General features: G+C 42.6%; 1 protein-coding gene across 1 annotated transcript in view; it reads right to left on the bottom strand.

Moving 5' to 3' along the window:
* The window catches only part of LOC109880967 (low density lipoprotein receptor adapter protein 1-like), a 113,574-nt gene that overhangs the window by 36,720 nt on the left and 62,653 nt on the right, over positions 1-14,201 (bottom strand). The gene's annotated exons all lie outside the window — the stretch shown is intronic.

The following is a 14,201-nucleotide window of genomic DNA, read 5'->3' as shown; positions in this document are numbered from 1 at the left end:
GTAGTTTTGCAATGGAAGAATGTGCAAAGTAGAAATAAAAATAATGGGGTGCAAAGGAGCAAAATAAATAAATAAATTACAATTAAATACAGTTGGGAAAGAGGTAGTTGTTTGGGCTAAATTATAGGTGGGCTATGTACAGGTGCAGTAATCTGTGAGCTGCTCTGACAGTTGGTGCTTAAAGCTAGTGAGGGAGATAAGTGTTTCCAGTTTCAGAGATTTTTGTAGTTCGTTCCAGTCATTGGCAGCAGAGAACTGGAAGGAGAGGCGGCCAAAGAAAGAATTGGTTTTGGGGGTGACTAGAGAGATATACCTGCTGGAGCGCGTGCTACAGGTGGGAGATGCTATGGTGACCAGCGAGCTGAGATAAGGGGGGACTTTACCTAGCAGGGTCTTGTAGATGACATGGAGCCAGTGGGTTTGGCGACGAGTATGAAGCGAGGGCCAGCCAACGAGAGCGTACATATGAAGAGGGTATGTGTGTGTGTGTGTGTGTTCAGAGTCCTGAATCCGGTCCGATATTCAAGTTTCACTGCGGGCTAGCCCTCAAAAATATTTAACATTCTTTCAATCTGTTGGTCGGCTCACGGTTTAAAACAACTACGTTGTAGAAACATTTTAAATCAAGATAATATACTTTTAAAAAACCCTGGAGTCTGTTGCATTGCATTGGGTTGTGAATTCCATTGTGACCGGCAAAGCATTGAGTGTGTGGAGTCCTTGATTTGTGTGGTTCTAAAACCTTCTGGATTTGTCCACGAACAGAGCTAATGCCTCCCCCCCAGACGATTCTGTGAATGGTTTATTTTTTTAATGAGGCCTAAACTATTTGATTATCAAAACAATATGGCATTTAAATGTTATGTTATAGTAAGGCTAGTTTTGAAGGCTAGTTTTGAAGGCTAGTTTTGAAGGCTAATTTTGAAGGCTAGTTTTGAAGGCTAATTTTGAAGGCTAGTTTTGAAGGCTAGTTTTGAAGGCTAGTTTTGAAGGCTAGTTTTGAAGGCTAGTTTTGAAGGCTAGTTTTGAAGGCTAATTTTGAAGGCTAATTTTTCTCAAAGCGATTTGAGTGACGCGTTATGCACTGTGAAAAATATAAAATTATATTGAATAGACATGCAGACAAATTAATTAATGCAGGGAAGGTTAATAGTAACAATGGCCTAATATTACATCAGATTAGAAATGATTGCCAAACATTGACAGACACTCTGTAGACCTATATGCAATAGAACAAGATACGGTACATATACATGAGTCTAGATCACATGAATCTGAATAGAATATTGTAATGCAATATAATCCAGGTCAACTGGAATGTGGTTTGTTATAATGAAGCAACAATGTGAAATAATCAGAATCTTTTTGTTGTTGTTGTGGCCACCCATTGGTGTGAATACACTTTAGAGCGCTGATCCTGGTGGAGAAGACACACACACACACACACACACACACACACACACACACACACACACACACACACACACACACACACACACACAGGTCTGCATGTATTATGCCATGCCCTGATGCCTTCTCTCTCTCTCTCTCTCTCTCTCTCTCTCTCTGTGTGTGTGTGACTGCCTTCAAAGGACCACATTAAATTACCACTTTGGACGGGAAAGATTGCGCTACATATGATTTACAAATTCGAATATATGAAGTTACTTACTTTGAAGATATTGTGATTGGGCCTGAATAGGAGTTGGCAATTGGTAGGCTAAATTCAGTGTACTCCTCTTTTAACTGCCATTTACCCAAAGTCAGACTCCTCCCACACACCAACTCATTTTCCTCAGAAGCATCTGCATTCACCACATGTTATCCTTAGTTATATTCTCCAGACTTGTATCGAGGGAATTGTTCTAGAAAACATTTTATTCATAAAAATTTGTAAAAAAATGCATTTTAGTATTCAAAGATGAAAAACGTGTTTATGCACTATGCATATCCTGAAGTGTCTTAACAAAATTAAAATCAACATTTTAAGACTGACTTCATTCGGTGTTCCGAGAAATTCATTTCCAGTATATGCAAATATGCGCATATTTCATGAGGTAGTTCCTTATTTGCATATTCAATATTTCAGAAAAAGTGTAATTCAAAACAGTGATATTTGTGTCGATATTCAAACTGGTAAAGGGCAAAAAAATACCCTATTGGGTTGTGGTGCCTAGCCTTAAAAGCTCATTGTGGTGGCAATTTTGGATTCACAGTGAAGTAAAATTACACACGTTAGTTTAAATGGGAATAGATATAACACAACTCTGAAAATTGCCTTCTATCGTACAGTGTTTTACATTCATAAGTGCATAAACCTCAATTCAATGGTATTATAGCCGCCATATTGGATTTTGGCTGCCATATTGGATTTGAGGCTAAATCCAGTGTGGCCCAAAAGCTTCATTGCTAGAGTAGCAGATAGACAATCAAAATCCACAGAGAAAAGCATGATGTGACAAAATGTCCGTTTTTCTGTCTCTGGGCAAAAACTGGTTGAATCAACGTTGTTTTCATGTCATTTCAACCCCAACAATCTACAGTGTGTGTGATGATGTTGAATCAACATGGAAAAACATTAAACATTAAAAAGTCATCAACGTACGGGCATTTATAAAAAAAATTCACCCAACGTGTGTGTATGTAATTACATGTAAAGAAGAAGTTACAGGTCTGTGAGAGCCAGAAATCTTGTTTGTTTGTAGGTGACCAAATACTTATTTTCCACCATAATTTGCAAATAAATTCATAAAAAATCCTACAATGTGATTTTCTGGATTTTTTTTTCTCATTCTGTCTGTCATAGTTGAAGTGTACCTATGATGAAAATTACAGGCCTCTCTCATCTTTTTAAGTGGGAGAACTTGCACAATTGGTGGCTGACTAAATACTTTTTTTGCCCCACTGTATATGTAATTGATAGATGCACACAGACACAAACTACATGTTCATGTTTTTAAATGTACAGTACCAGATTATTCAAAGTAGCCACCCTTTGTCTTGATGACTACTTTGCACACTTGTTTAACACTTTTGTTGGTTACTACATGATTCCATATGTGTTATTTCATAGTGTTGATGTCTTCATTATTATTCTATAGTTAAATAGTTAAAAATAAAGAAAAACCCTTGAATGAGTAGTTGTGTCCAAACTATTTGTCACACCCTGATCTGTTTCACCTGTCTTTGTGTTTGTCTCCACCCCCCTCCAGGTGTCCCACCCTGATCTGTTTCACCTGTCTTTGTGATTGTCTCCACCCCCCTCCAGGTGTTGCCCATCTTCCCCATTATCCCCAGTGTATTTATACCTGTGTTCTCTGTTTGTCAAGCCTACCAGCAGTTTCCCTTGCTCCTGTCTTTTTCCTAGTTTTCCCGGTTTTGACCATTCTGCCTAGCCTGACCCTGAGCTTGCCTGCCCTGACCCTGCCTACCCTGACCCTGAGCCTGGCTGCCCTGACCCTGCCTGCCCTGACCCTGCCTGCCCTGACCCTGCCCTGACCCTGCCTGCCCTGACCCTGCCCTGACCCTGCCTGCCCTGACCCTGCCCTGACCCTGCCTGCCCTGACCCTGCCCTGACCCTGCCTGCCCTGACCCTGCCCTGACCCTGACCCTGCCTGCCCTGACCCTGCCCTGACCCTGACCCTGCCTGCCCTGACCCTGCCCTGACCCTGCCTACCCTGACCCTGAGCCTGGCTGCCCTGACCCTGCCTGCCCTGACCCTGCCTGCCCTGACCCTGCCTGCCCTGACCCTGCCCTGACCCTGACCCTGCCTGCCCTGACCCTGCCCTGACCCTGCCTGCCCTGACCCTGAGCCTGGCTGCCCTGACCCTGCCTGCCCTGACCCTGCCTGCCCTGACCCTGCCCTGACCCTGCCTGCCCTGACCCTGCCCTGACCCTGCCCTGACCCTGCCTGCCCTGACCCTGATCCTGGCTGCCCTGACCCTGCCTGCCCTGACCCTGCCTGCCCTGACCCTGCCCTGACCCTGCCCTGACCCTGACCCTGCCTGCCCTGACCCTGAGAAGATAAGCTTTTTTTTGTCTATTATCTTTAGCCTGAACTGACAAAAAATAACATCAATAATCAATAACAGGAGACGGACTGTCACATTTCATCATGACTCAACTAAACGATGAGGTCTTGTTTCTGTTCCACCTGTACAGCTGTGGTGAGGAGAGAGGAGAGAGGAGAGAGGAGAGAATACCAACCAAGATGTATAGTAAAAGCTGAGGATGTTTCCTCCTCACCCCCCTCCCATCCCCCTTTCCCCCCCCCCCCCTCTGTCCTCACCCTCCTCTCACCCCCCCTCTCCTCACCCTCCTCCCACCCCCCCCCCCCTCTGTCCTCACCCTCCTCCCACCCCCCCTCTCCTCACCCTCCTCCTATCCACAGCCTCAGTGTTAGTTTTGCATTCGTTCAAGTCTGGCCTGAGGTGGTTTTCAATGCACACACACTCATTAAGAAACACACACAGCACCCCTTCCTCCTCCATACACAACACCCCCTCCTCCTCCATACACAGCCCCCCCCCCCCCCCCCCCCCCCCCCCCACCACCACCACCATCCGTTTGACGTCCCTAGTATGGGCACAGAAGAGGACAATTATTACTGGGCTATGAAGAGAACTGTTTGTCAGATTGATAGAGAGAGACAAAGAGAGAGACAGAGAGGGAGTCTCCTCGGACAGGAGAGAAGGGAAAAGGAGGGGGCAAGGAGAAGATAGGGGACTGGAGAGGAGGTGATGGAGAGGAGAGGTGGTGATGGAAAGGAGAGGAGGTGATGGAGAGGAGAGGGGGTGATGGAAAGGAGAGGGGGTGATGGAAAGGAGAGGAGGATGAAAGGAAAGGATGATTCCCCTGGCCCGTGGTCTGCTGTAGCTGATAAGAAGAATACCCCTGCTGATCCGTCTTAACAGAGAGACACACACACACACACACACTTGGATAAGACAAGATATGCTAACACAATCAACCCCCTCTTTCCAACACACACACACTCCCCACTGGGAACAGACCTCAGTTCAACATCTAGTTTTGATTTCCACTTGGTTGTGAATTTAGCATGACATCAACAAAAAACATTCAGCATGTCATTGGATTTAGGTTAAAACATTTATAATTGCCCATACGTTGATTACGTTTTTGTAAATGCATTTCGTTTTCCACGTTTTTTTCGGTGGGGGGTTGAAATGACTTGATTACAACATTGATTCAACCAGTTTCTGGCCCATGGGTCTCTTGTCCTGTGTGACAGCCCCAATCTCACTGATCCTAGTCCAGGAGGCCATATGAGGATCAGAGACTAGTCTGTATTACAATAACCTGAACCAAACACACACATACGCTGGCAGGCATATTAAGGTACATTTTCAGCCTCTCCTTGACACAGTCTGTAGTTCCCACTTAAAACGACCACCATCATTCCTGTTCCCTAACTCTTAAGGATTCATGCCACACTGACTACCAGGCTGTAGGACTCACTTCTGTAATCAGGAAGTGCTTTGAGAGGCTGGTTATGGCAACATATTATCTCTACCCATCCCAGACCTACTCCAATTTACATACCACCCCAACAGATCCATAGATGACGCAATCTCAATTGCACTCCACACTGCCCTCACTGTAAACTCTCCTTCAAGACTCATATCAAACATCTCCAATCGAAAATCAAATCAAGAGTCGCTTTCTATTCCGCAACAAAGCCTCCTTCACTCACGCCGCCAAACTTACCCTAGTAAAACTGACTATCCTACCGATCCTCGACTTCGGCGATGTCATCTATAAAATTACTTCCAACACTCTACTCAGCAAACTGGATGCAGTTTATCACAGTGCCATCCGTTTTGTCACTAAAGCACCTTATACCACCCACCACTGCGACTTGTATGCTCTAGTCGGCTGGCCCTCGCTACATATTCGTCGCCAGACCCACTGGCTCCAGGTCATCTACAAGTCCATGCTAGGTAAAGCTCCGCCTTATCTCAGTTCACTGGTCACGATGGCAACACCCATCCGTAGCACGCGCTCCAGCAGGTGTATCTCACTGATCATCCCTAAAGCAAACACCTCATTTGGCCGCCTTTCGTTCCAGTACTCTGCTGCCTGTGACTGGAACGAATTGCAAAAATCGCTGAAGTTGGAGACTTTTACCTCCCTCACCAACTTCAAACATCTGCTATCTGAGCAGCTAACCGATCGCTGCAGCTGTACATAGTCTATTGGTAAATAGCCACCCATTTTCACCTACCTCATCCCCATACTGTTTTTATTTATTTACTTTTCTGCTCTTTTGCACACCAATATCTCTACCTGTACATGACCATCTGATCATTTATCACTCCAGTGTTAATCTGCAAAATTGTAATTATTCGCCTACCTCCTCATGCCTTTTGCACACACTGTATATAGACTCCCCTTTTTTTCTACTGTGTTATTGACTTGTTTATTGTTTACTCCATGTGTAACTCTGTGTTGTCTGTTCACACTGCTATGCTTTATCTTGGCCAGGTCGCAGTTGCAAATGAGAACTTGTTCTCAACTAGCCTACCTGGTTAAATAAAGGTGTTCTCAACTAGCCTACCTGGTTAAATAAAGGTGTTCTCAACAAGTCTACCTGGTTAAATAAAGGTGTTCTCAACTAGCCTACCTGGTTAAATAAAGGTGTTCTCAACTAGCCTACCTGGTTAAATAAAGGTGTTCTCAACTAGCCTACCTGGTTAAATAAAGGTGTTCTCAACTAGCCCACCTGGTTAAATAAAGGTGTTCTCAACTAGCCTACCTGGTTAAATAAAGGTGTTCTCAACTAGCCTACCTGGTTAAATAAAGGTGTTCTCAACTAGCCTACCTGGTTAAATAAAGGTGTTCTCAACTAGCCTACCTGGTTAAATAAAGGTGTTCTCAACTAGCCTACCTGGTTAAATAAAGGTGTTCTCAACTAGCCTACCTGGTTAAATAAAGGTGTTCTCAACTAGCCTACCTGGTTAAATAAAGGTGAAATAAAAAAATAAAAAAATAAAACCCACCTGGATAAGAGGAACACCTATATGAAAATGCTGTTCATTGACTACAGCTCAGCGTTCAACACCATAGTGCCCTCCAAAGCTCATCACCAAGCTCAGGACCCGGGGACTGAACATCTCCCTCTGCAACTGGATCCTGGACTTTCTGACGGGCCGACCCCCGAGTGGGTGAGGGTAGGCAACATCACCTCTGCCACACTGACCCCCAACACAGGGGCCCCACAGGGTTGTGTGCTTAGTCCCCTCCTGTACTCCCTGTTCACCCATGATTGCGTGACGACTTCAACACCATCATTAAGTTTGCTGACAACACAACGGTGGTAGGCCTGATCACGGACGGCGATGAGTTAGCCTACAGGGAGGAGGTCAGAGACCTGGTAGTGTGGTGCCAGGACAACTTGATGCCTAGTCACCGTAACCCTATACATACAGTGAGCTCCAACAGTATTTGGACACTGAGACATTTTTGTTGTTGTTGTTTCTGTGCTCCAGCACTTTGGATTTGAAATGATACAATAACTATGGGGTTAAAGTGCAGACTGTCATCTTTAATCTGAGGGTATTTCCATCTATATCGGGTGAACCGTTTAGAAATTACGACTCATCCAAAAAGTTGACTCAAGTTTAGACAAAAAAGCACCGGCGTGATCATCAAGACTCCTGGAAGAATGTTCATTGGACAGATGAGTCAAAAGTTATACTTTTTTTTACTCATCAAATATACTTCCAAATATTATTTAATTTTTCTGAGACCTGTATTTGTGAACCACCAGATCTTTTCAGTCTTGTGTTCTAACATCTGAAATTGTGTTTTTACATTGGAAAGATGTATAGACTCAAGAGCTTCAAAATGGCAATTTACATAAACGTAAGTAAATTGTCAAGTCCTTTGTCTGTAGTCTTTTTCTTTGTGTGTCAGACCCAAGTAAGACTTGCTGTCGCCATTGGCATCAGCTAATTAGGATTAATTATTAAATTATTAAATCAAATATCACTGTAGTTGGGAGGAAACATGGGGGAAGTAATGCTGCTTTAAAAAAAAGTTAATACACTTATAATCAGCCTCCAGTATTTATGCTGCAGTAGTTTATGTGTCGGGGGGGTGGGGTCAGTTTGTTATATCTGGAGTACTTCTCCTGTCCTATTCGGTGTCCTGTGTGAATCTAAGTGTGCGTTCTCTAATTCTCTCCTTCTCTCTTTCTTTCTCTCTCTCGGAAGACCTGAGCCCTAGGACCATGCCCCAGGACTACCTGACATGATGACTCCTTGCTGTCCCCAGTCCACCTGGCCATGCTGCTGTTCCAGTTTCAACTGACCTGAGCCCTAGGACCATGCCCCAGGACTACCTGACATGATGACTCCTTGCTGTCCCCAGTCCACCTGGCCATGCTGCTGCTCCAGTTTCAACTTCCACCTGACTGTGCTGCTGCTCCAGTTTCAACTGTTCTGCCTTATTATTATTCGACCATGCTGGTCATTTATGAACATTTGAACATCTTGGCCATGTTCTGTTATAATCTCCACCCGGCACAGCCAGAAGAGGACTGGCCACCCCACATAGCCTGGTTCCTCTCTAGGTTTCTTCCTAGGTATTGGCCTTTCTAGGGAGTTTTTCCTAGCCACAGTGCTTATACACCTGCATTGCTTGCTGTTTGGGGTTTTAGGCTGGGTTTCTGTACAGCACTTTGAGATATCAGCTGATGTACGAAGGGCTATATAAATACATTTGATTTGATTTGATAATCCCATTTCGGAGAAAAAGGTTCATTTCAACATTGTGATCTGTCACACTTGCTCTACATAAATCCTTTTGGAAACACATTTTAGAAAAGGGAATCCTTTCACCAAATTGCCAAACTATTAATCTCACCACGGTACACCATCAGGCAAACCATTCACAGTATTATTGTTGTATAATAAAAGACACAGTTACAATGCTGTTCTTTGTTTACGCTCGTTTACCCTCTAAAGCCTTAGACACACGCATCACTTAAATAATTCACATTGGAACACATGTGACTGTGGCCATGTGGTAAAGCAGTGAGGTAGTGCTTAAAAAAAACAATAAAAGACTTTATTAACTTCAAAACGCTAATGATCGTAGCCTACAATTAGGAAACCCTTAAAACACATGAATGTAAAAACTCTAAAAACATCTAGGCCTATATCATCAGATCGTTTGAGTAACTTTGGTTCAGGTTATGATATGAACAAATTAATCTAGCCTGGGAGCATATTTCCATGGACTTTTTCCATTGCAAAAGTCCTGATCTTCTGAAAAATATATGTTTGCTGGGTCCAGTCCCGGGGGATGTTTTCACCTCTCTGGGAGGAACATTGCACAGTGAAAGCTCCTTGGCCAACAACATCACCAGGCTCCAGACCATGACAGCTGTAAAGGAGGAAAACAGACTAAAATAGACAAGACATCACATACCAGCAATAACATTCATTGGCCCCCATGTTCAACCAATAAGCTCAAAGTACAAAGACAAAATACCCCGAAGTGTTGCTTGTCCTCGATCATCTCCTTGTACTGGTGGCAGAGAGCAGGTTTATGTTGAAAGTCAAATTCCAGGATAATAGGTTAAAACATTAATTCATGTCATATAGCTTGTTATTGCCAGTTGAACACTAGAGCTGTACTTAACCTGCTTTCAACCCAACAATGGCAATGCAGACAAGATAATTAGTTAGATTTGGCACACATTTAGCTTCATGATTACCAGCTGGCTGGATGTAAATGTTATTCATCTACCTAGCCAGCTAGTTGAATAATCCAATAGCTAGCCAGCTAGTTGAATAATCCAATAGCTAGCCAGCTAGTTGAATAATCCAATAGCTAGCCAGCTAGTTGATTTTTTTTTCAGGGGCAGAAAGACAGATATTTACCTTGTCAGCTCAGGGATTTGAATTTGCAACCTTTCGGCTGCTAGTTCAACACTCTAACCACTAGGCTACGCTGTGGTCCTAGTACCCCCTGGTCGGGAAACACTGGTTTAGCACATCAGCAATCAACATTAAACAGCAGAATGCAACTGGCCAGCTCAACTAGCTGTCTTAACGTCGCTTCGTCCCGCAACGAGCCATCTGTAAACAATAGCTCTTTGCGTAATGAAGCAAGCTATGACTGTCTAGCTATATAGCTAACAATTAGATAGCAATGAAAATGACTTTTTTTAACATTTACAGTTGAGACAATAAACGTATGTACATGTAGCTATCTTGGTATTTTAACTGTAGGCTCTTACCGGTGTATAGATTGGATTATGATGATTCACAGACTGAAACACTTTCAAAATAAATCTTCACACTCGACTCCAAACTGCTACACACTACACCCTACACCAGCTGTATTTAACCCCTACACCCTACACCCTACACCAGCTGTATTTAACCCCTACACCCTACACCAGCTGTATTTAACCCCTACACCCTACACCCTACACCAGCTGTATTTAACCCCTACACCCTACACCAGCTGTATTTAACCCCTACACCCTACACCCTACACCAGCTGTATTTAACCCCTACACCCTACACCCTACACCAGCTGTATTTAACCCCTACACACTACACACTACACCAGCTGTATTTAACCCCTACACCCTACACCAGCTGTATTTAACCCCTACACCCTACACCCTACACCAGCTGTATTTAACCCCTACACCCACTGAAAACAGCTTTAGTTGACACCAACAGCTGTATTCAGGACAACACTGGTATTGAAACCTGTAGCTACACTTTGCATGTAGTCAATGATGAAATGATAAGTAAATCCAATGGGTGGTTCATATATCCACGGTAGCAGAGAGCAGCATGTGTCATTATCTCAACCAATCATGGCTAGGCAAGATTCAGTATTTTATCCATGTCTAAACAGTTCAGTGATTTCAGATTTGATGTATATATATATTTACAGATTACATACAAGTTTGTTATTAAGGCACATGAAAGTTCACATGTTCAAGAAGGTATTTCTGCCTAAAAACACATTATCATGATTTTATATATATATTTTTTTACGTTCAAATGCCTCTCCTATGAAGTAGAGATGTGTGTTCAGTGTGGCCAGATTTCTGTAATGGGCACATTTGAATATCAAATAAATATAACTATGTAAGACTACCTCGAGTATATTAAAAGTTTGGTATTTTCAAATAAACTACAAAATACAACTATTTTCTGCCCAGGTCTGTTAAATACAATAAGTGAATTTGTCACAATATTTGGGGGGGACTATGTAGAAAAAGTGCTGTAATTTCTAAACGGTTCACTCGATATGGATGAAAATACCCTCAAAATAAAGATGACAGTCTGCACTTTAGTTATTGTATCATTTCAAATCCAAAGTGCTGGAGCACAGAGCCAAAACAACAACAAATGTGTCAGTGTCCCAATACTGTTGGAGCTCACTGTATCTGCTCCATCACTCCAGTATCCCTGTCCATTGTTAATATGGTACAGGAACTGACCCTGTATATAGTCACCTTCACCCTATACATATCTACCTCCATCACTCCAGTATCCCTGTCCCCTTACCCCTATACATATCTACCTCCATCACTCCAGTATCCCTGTCTCCTTCCCCCTATACATATCTACCTCCATAACTCCAGTATCCCTGTCTCCTTCCCCCTATACATATCTACCTCCATCCTTCCCCCTATACATATCTACCTCCATCACTCCAGTATCCCTGTCCCCTAACCCCTATACATATCTACCTCCATCACTCCAGTATCCCTGTACATTGTTAATATGGTACTGACCCTGTATATAGTCACCTTACCCCTCTACATATCTACCTCCATCACTCCAGTATCCCTGTACATGGTTAATATGGTACTGGAACTGACCCTGTATATAGTCACCTTACCCCTCTACATATCTACCTCCATCACTCCAGTATCCCTGTACATTGTTAATATGGTACAGGAACTGACCCTGTATATAGTCAACTTACCCCTCTACATATCTACCTCCATCACTCCAGTATCCCTGTACATTGTTAATATGGTACTGACCCTGTATATAGTCACCTTCCCCCTATACATATCTACCTCTATCACTCCAGTATCCCTGTACATTGTTAATATGGTACTGTACTGACCCTGTATATAGTCACCTTACCCCTCTACATATCTACCTCCATCACTCCAGTATCCCTGTACATTGTTAATATGGTACTGACCCTGTATATAGTCACCTTACCCCTCTACATATCTACCTCCATCACTCCAGTATCCCTGTACATTGTTAATATGGTACTGGAACTGACCCTGTATATAGTCACCTTACACCTCTACATATCTACCTATATCACTCCAGTATCCCTGTACATTGTTAATATGGTACTGACCCTGTATATAGTCACCTTACACCTCTACATATCTACCTCCATCACTCCAGTATCCCTGTACATTGTTAATATGGAACTGACCCTGTATATAGTCACCTTACACCTCTACATATCTACCTCCATCACTCCAGTATCCCTGTACATGGTTAATATGGTACAGGAACTGACCCCTGAACCCTGACCCCTGACCCCTCTATACAGCTTCTTTCTCATGTTCTTCTTTTTTCTTTTTATTGTGTGTTTTTGTTCTACCTTGTTATTTTTAGGGCAAAAAAGGCATTTCGCTGAACTTGTGCATATGACATTAAATATTAAGGATCGGACCGTTTTCTTTTAAAATTTTCACCTAAAATGACATACACAAATCTCACTGCCTGTAGCTCAGTAGCTAAAGCAAGGATATGCATATTCTGGATACCATTTGAAAGGAAACACTATGAAGTTTGTGGAAATTTGAAATTAATGTAGGAAAATATAACACATTAGATCTGGTGAAAGATAATACAAACCCCAAAAAAAACATGCGTTTTCTATTTTTTTGTGTCGTTCCATCTTCTTTGAAATGCAAGAGAAAGACCATACATTGAGATGGGAGTCTAGGTGTAATTTAGATGTTGTCCACAAGATGGCAGCAGTGTGTGTGCAACAGTACATACTGATCCAGTGAATAATTCCTTCACGACACAATATTTTGTATCAAGTTTGCCAGGAGTTTGCCCAAATGTGCCGAATTGGGTTAATTGATACATTTTCAAGTACATAACTATAGAGAACATACAACAATGGTATGGTAATAAACAACATACATATACACACTCCCAGGAATGTTGGATCATTAGTATCCCTTCAGATAATACACAAACCGTCACACATCTAGATGGCTAGTGGGGGGTGGGGGGTGGGGGGACAGACAGCGGTGCGGTCAAACTGTAGATCCCAGGTCCTACATTTGAATATAAAAAATTTATTTATCAAACAAAAGTATGCTACTGCACTGTTGGTTAAGGGCGTAAAGTTTGATTTGGGCGTAAAGTTTGATTTGGGCGTAAAGTTTGATTTGGGCGTAAAGTTTGATTTGATTACATTTTATCTCTGGGACCCTCAGGCTGTCAAATCAGAGCTAGATAACTGACTGTAAGTACATTATTTACCTTCACATGGGAATGTATCAAAACAGTTGCCGTGATAAGTATTTAGTTTTTGTGCACTATCCTCAGACAATAGCGTGGTTTTTGCTTGAATAGCTACTGTAAATTGGAGAGTGCAGTTAGGTTAACAAGAATGTTAAGCTTTCTGCCCATATAAGACATGTCTATGTCCCGGAATTGGATGTTGTTTACAACGTCATTCTTGTCACATTATCGCATATTGAGCAACAACCGTGCCGGTTTAGGGACACCGATCCCGTAGAGGTTTCACACACCATCACGTAGGGGGGAGCCTCACAGGGTTAGGGATAGGGTTTATTACAAATAAAAAACAGAACTTATTTACATAAGTATTCAGACGCTTTGCTATGAGACTTGACATTGATCTCAGGTGCATCCTGTTTCCATTGATCATCCTTGACATGTTTCTACAACTTGATTGGAGTCCACCTGTGGTAAATTCAATTGATTGGACATGATTTGGAAAGGCACACATCTGTCTATAGAAGGTCCTACAGTTGACAGTGCATGTCAGAGCTACCTCTATGATGTCATTATGATGTCGTATTGTTTACCTGTATATGGAGACGTTCTCTATGATGTCATTATGATGTCGTATTGTTTACCTGTATATGGAGACATTCTCTATGATGTCATTATGATGTCATATTG

This window comes from Oncorhynchus kisutch, linkage group LG21, assembly GCF_002021735.2.
Source record: "Oncorhynchus kisutch isolate 150728-3 linkage group LG21, Okis_V2, whole genome shotgun sequence".
In the NCBI taxonomy this organism is placed as follows: Eukaryota; Metazoa; Chordata; class Actinopteri; order Salmoniformes; family Salmonidae; genus Oncorhynchus; species Oncorhynchus kisutch.
This window is presented reverse-complemented; position numbering and strand designations above follow the sequence as displayed.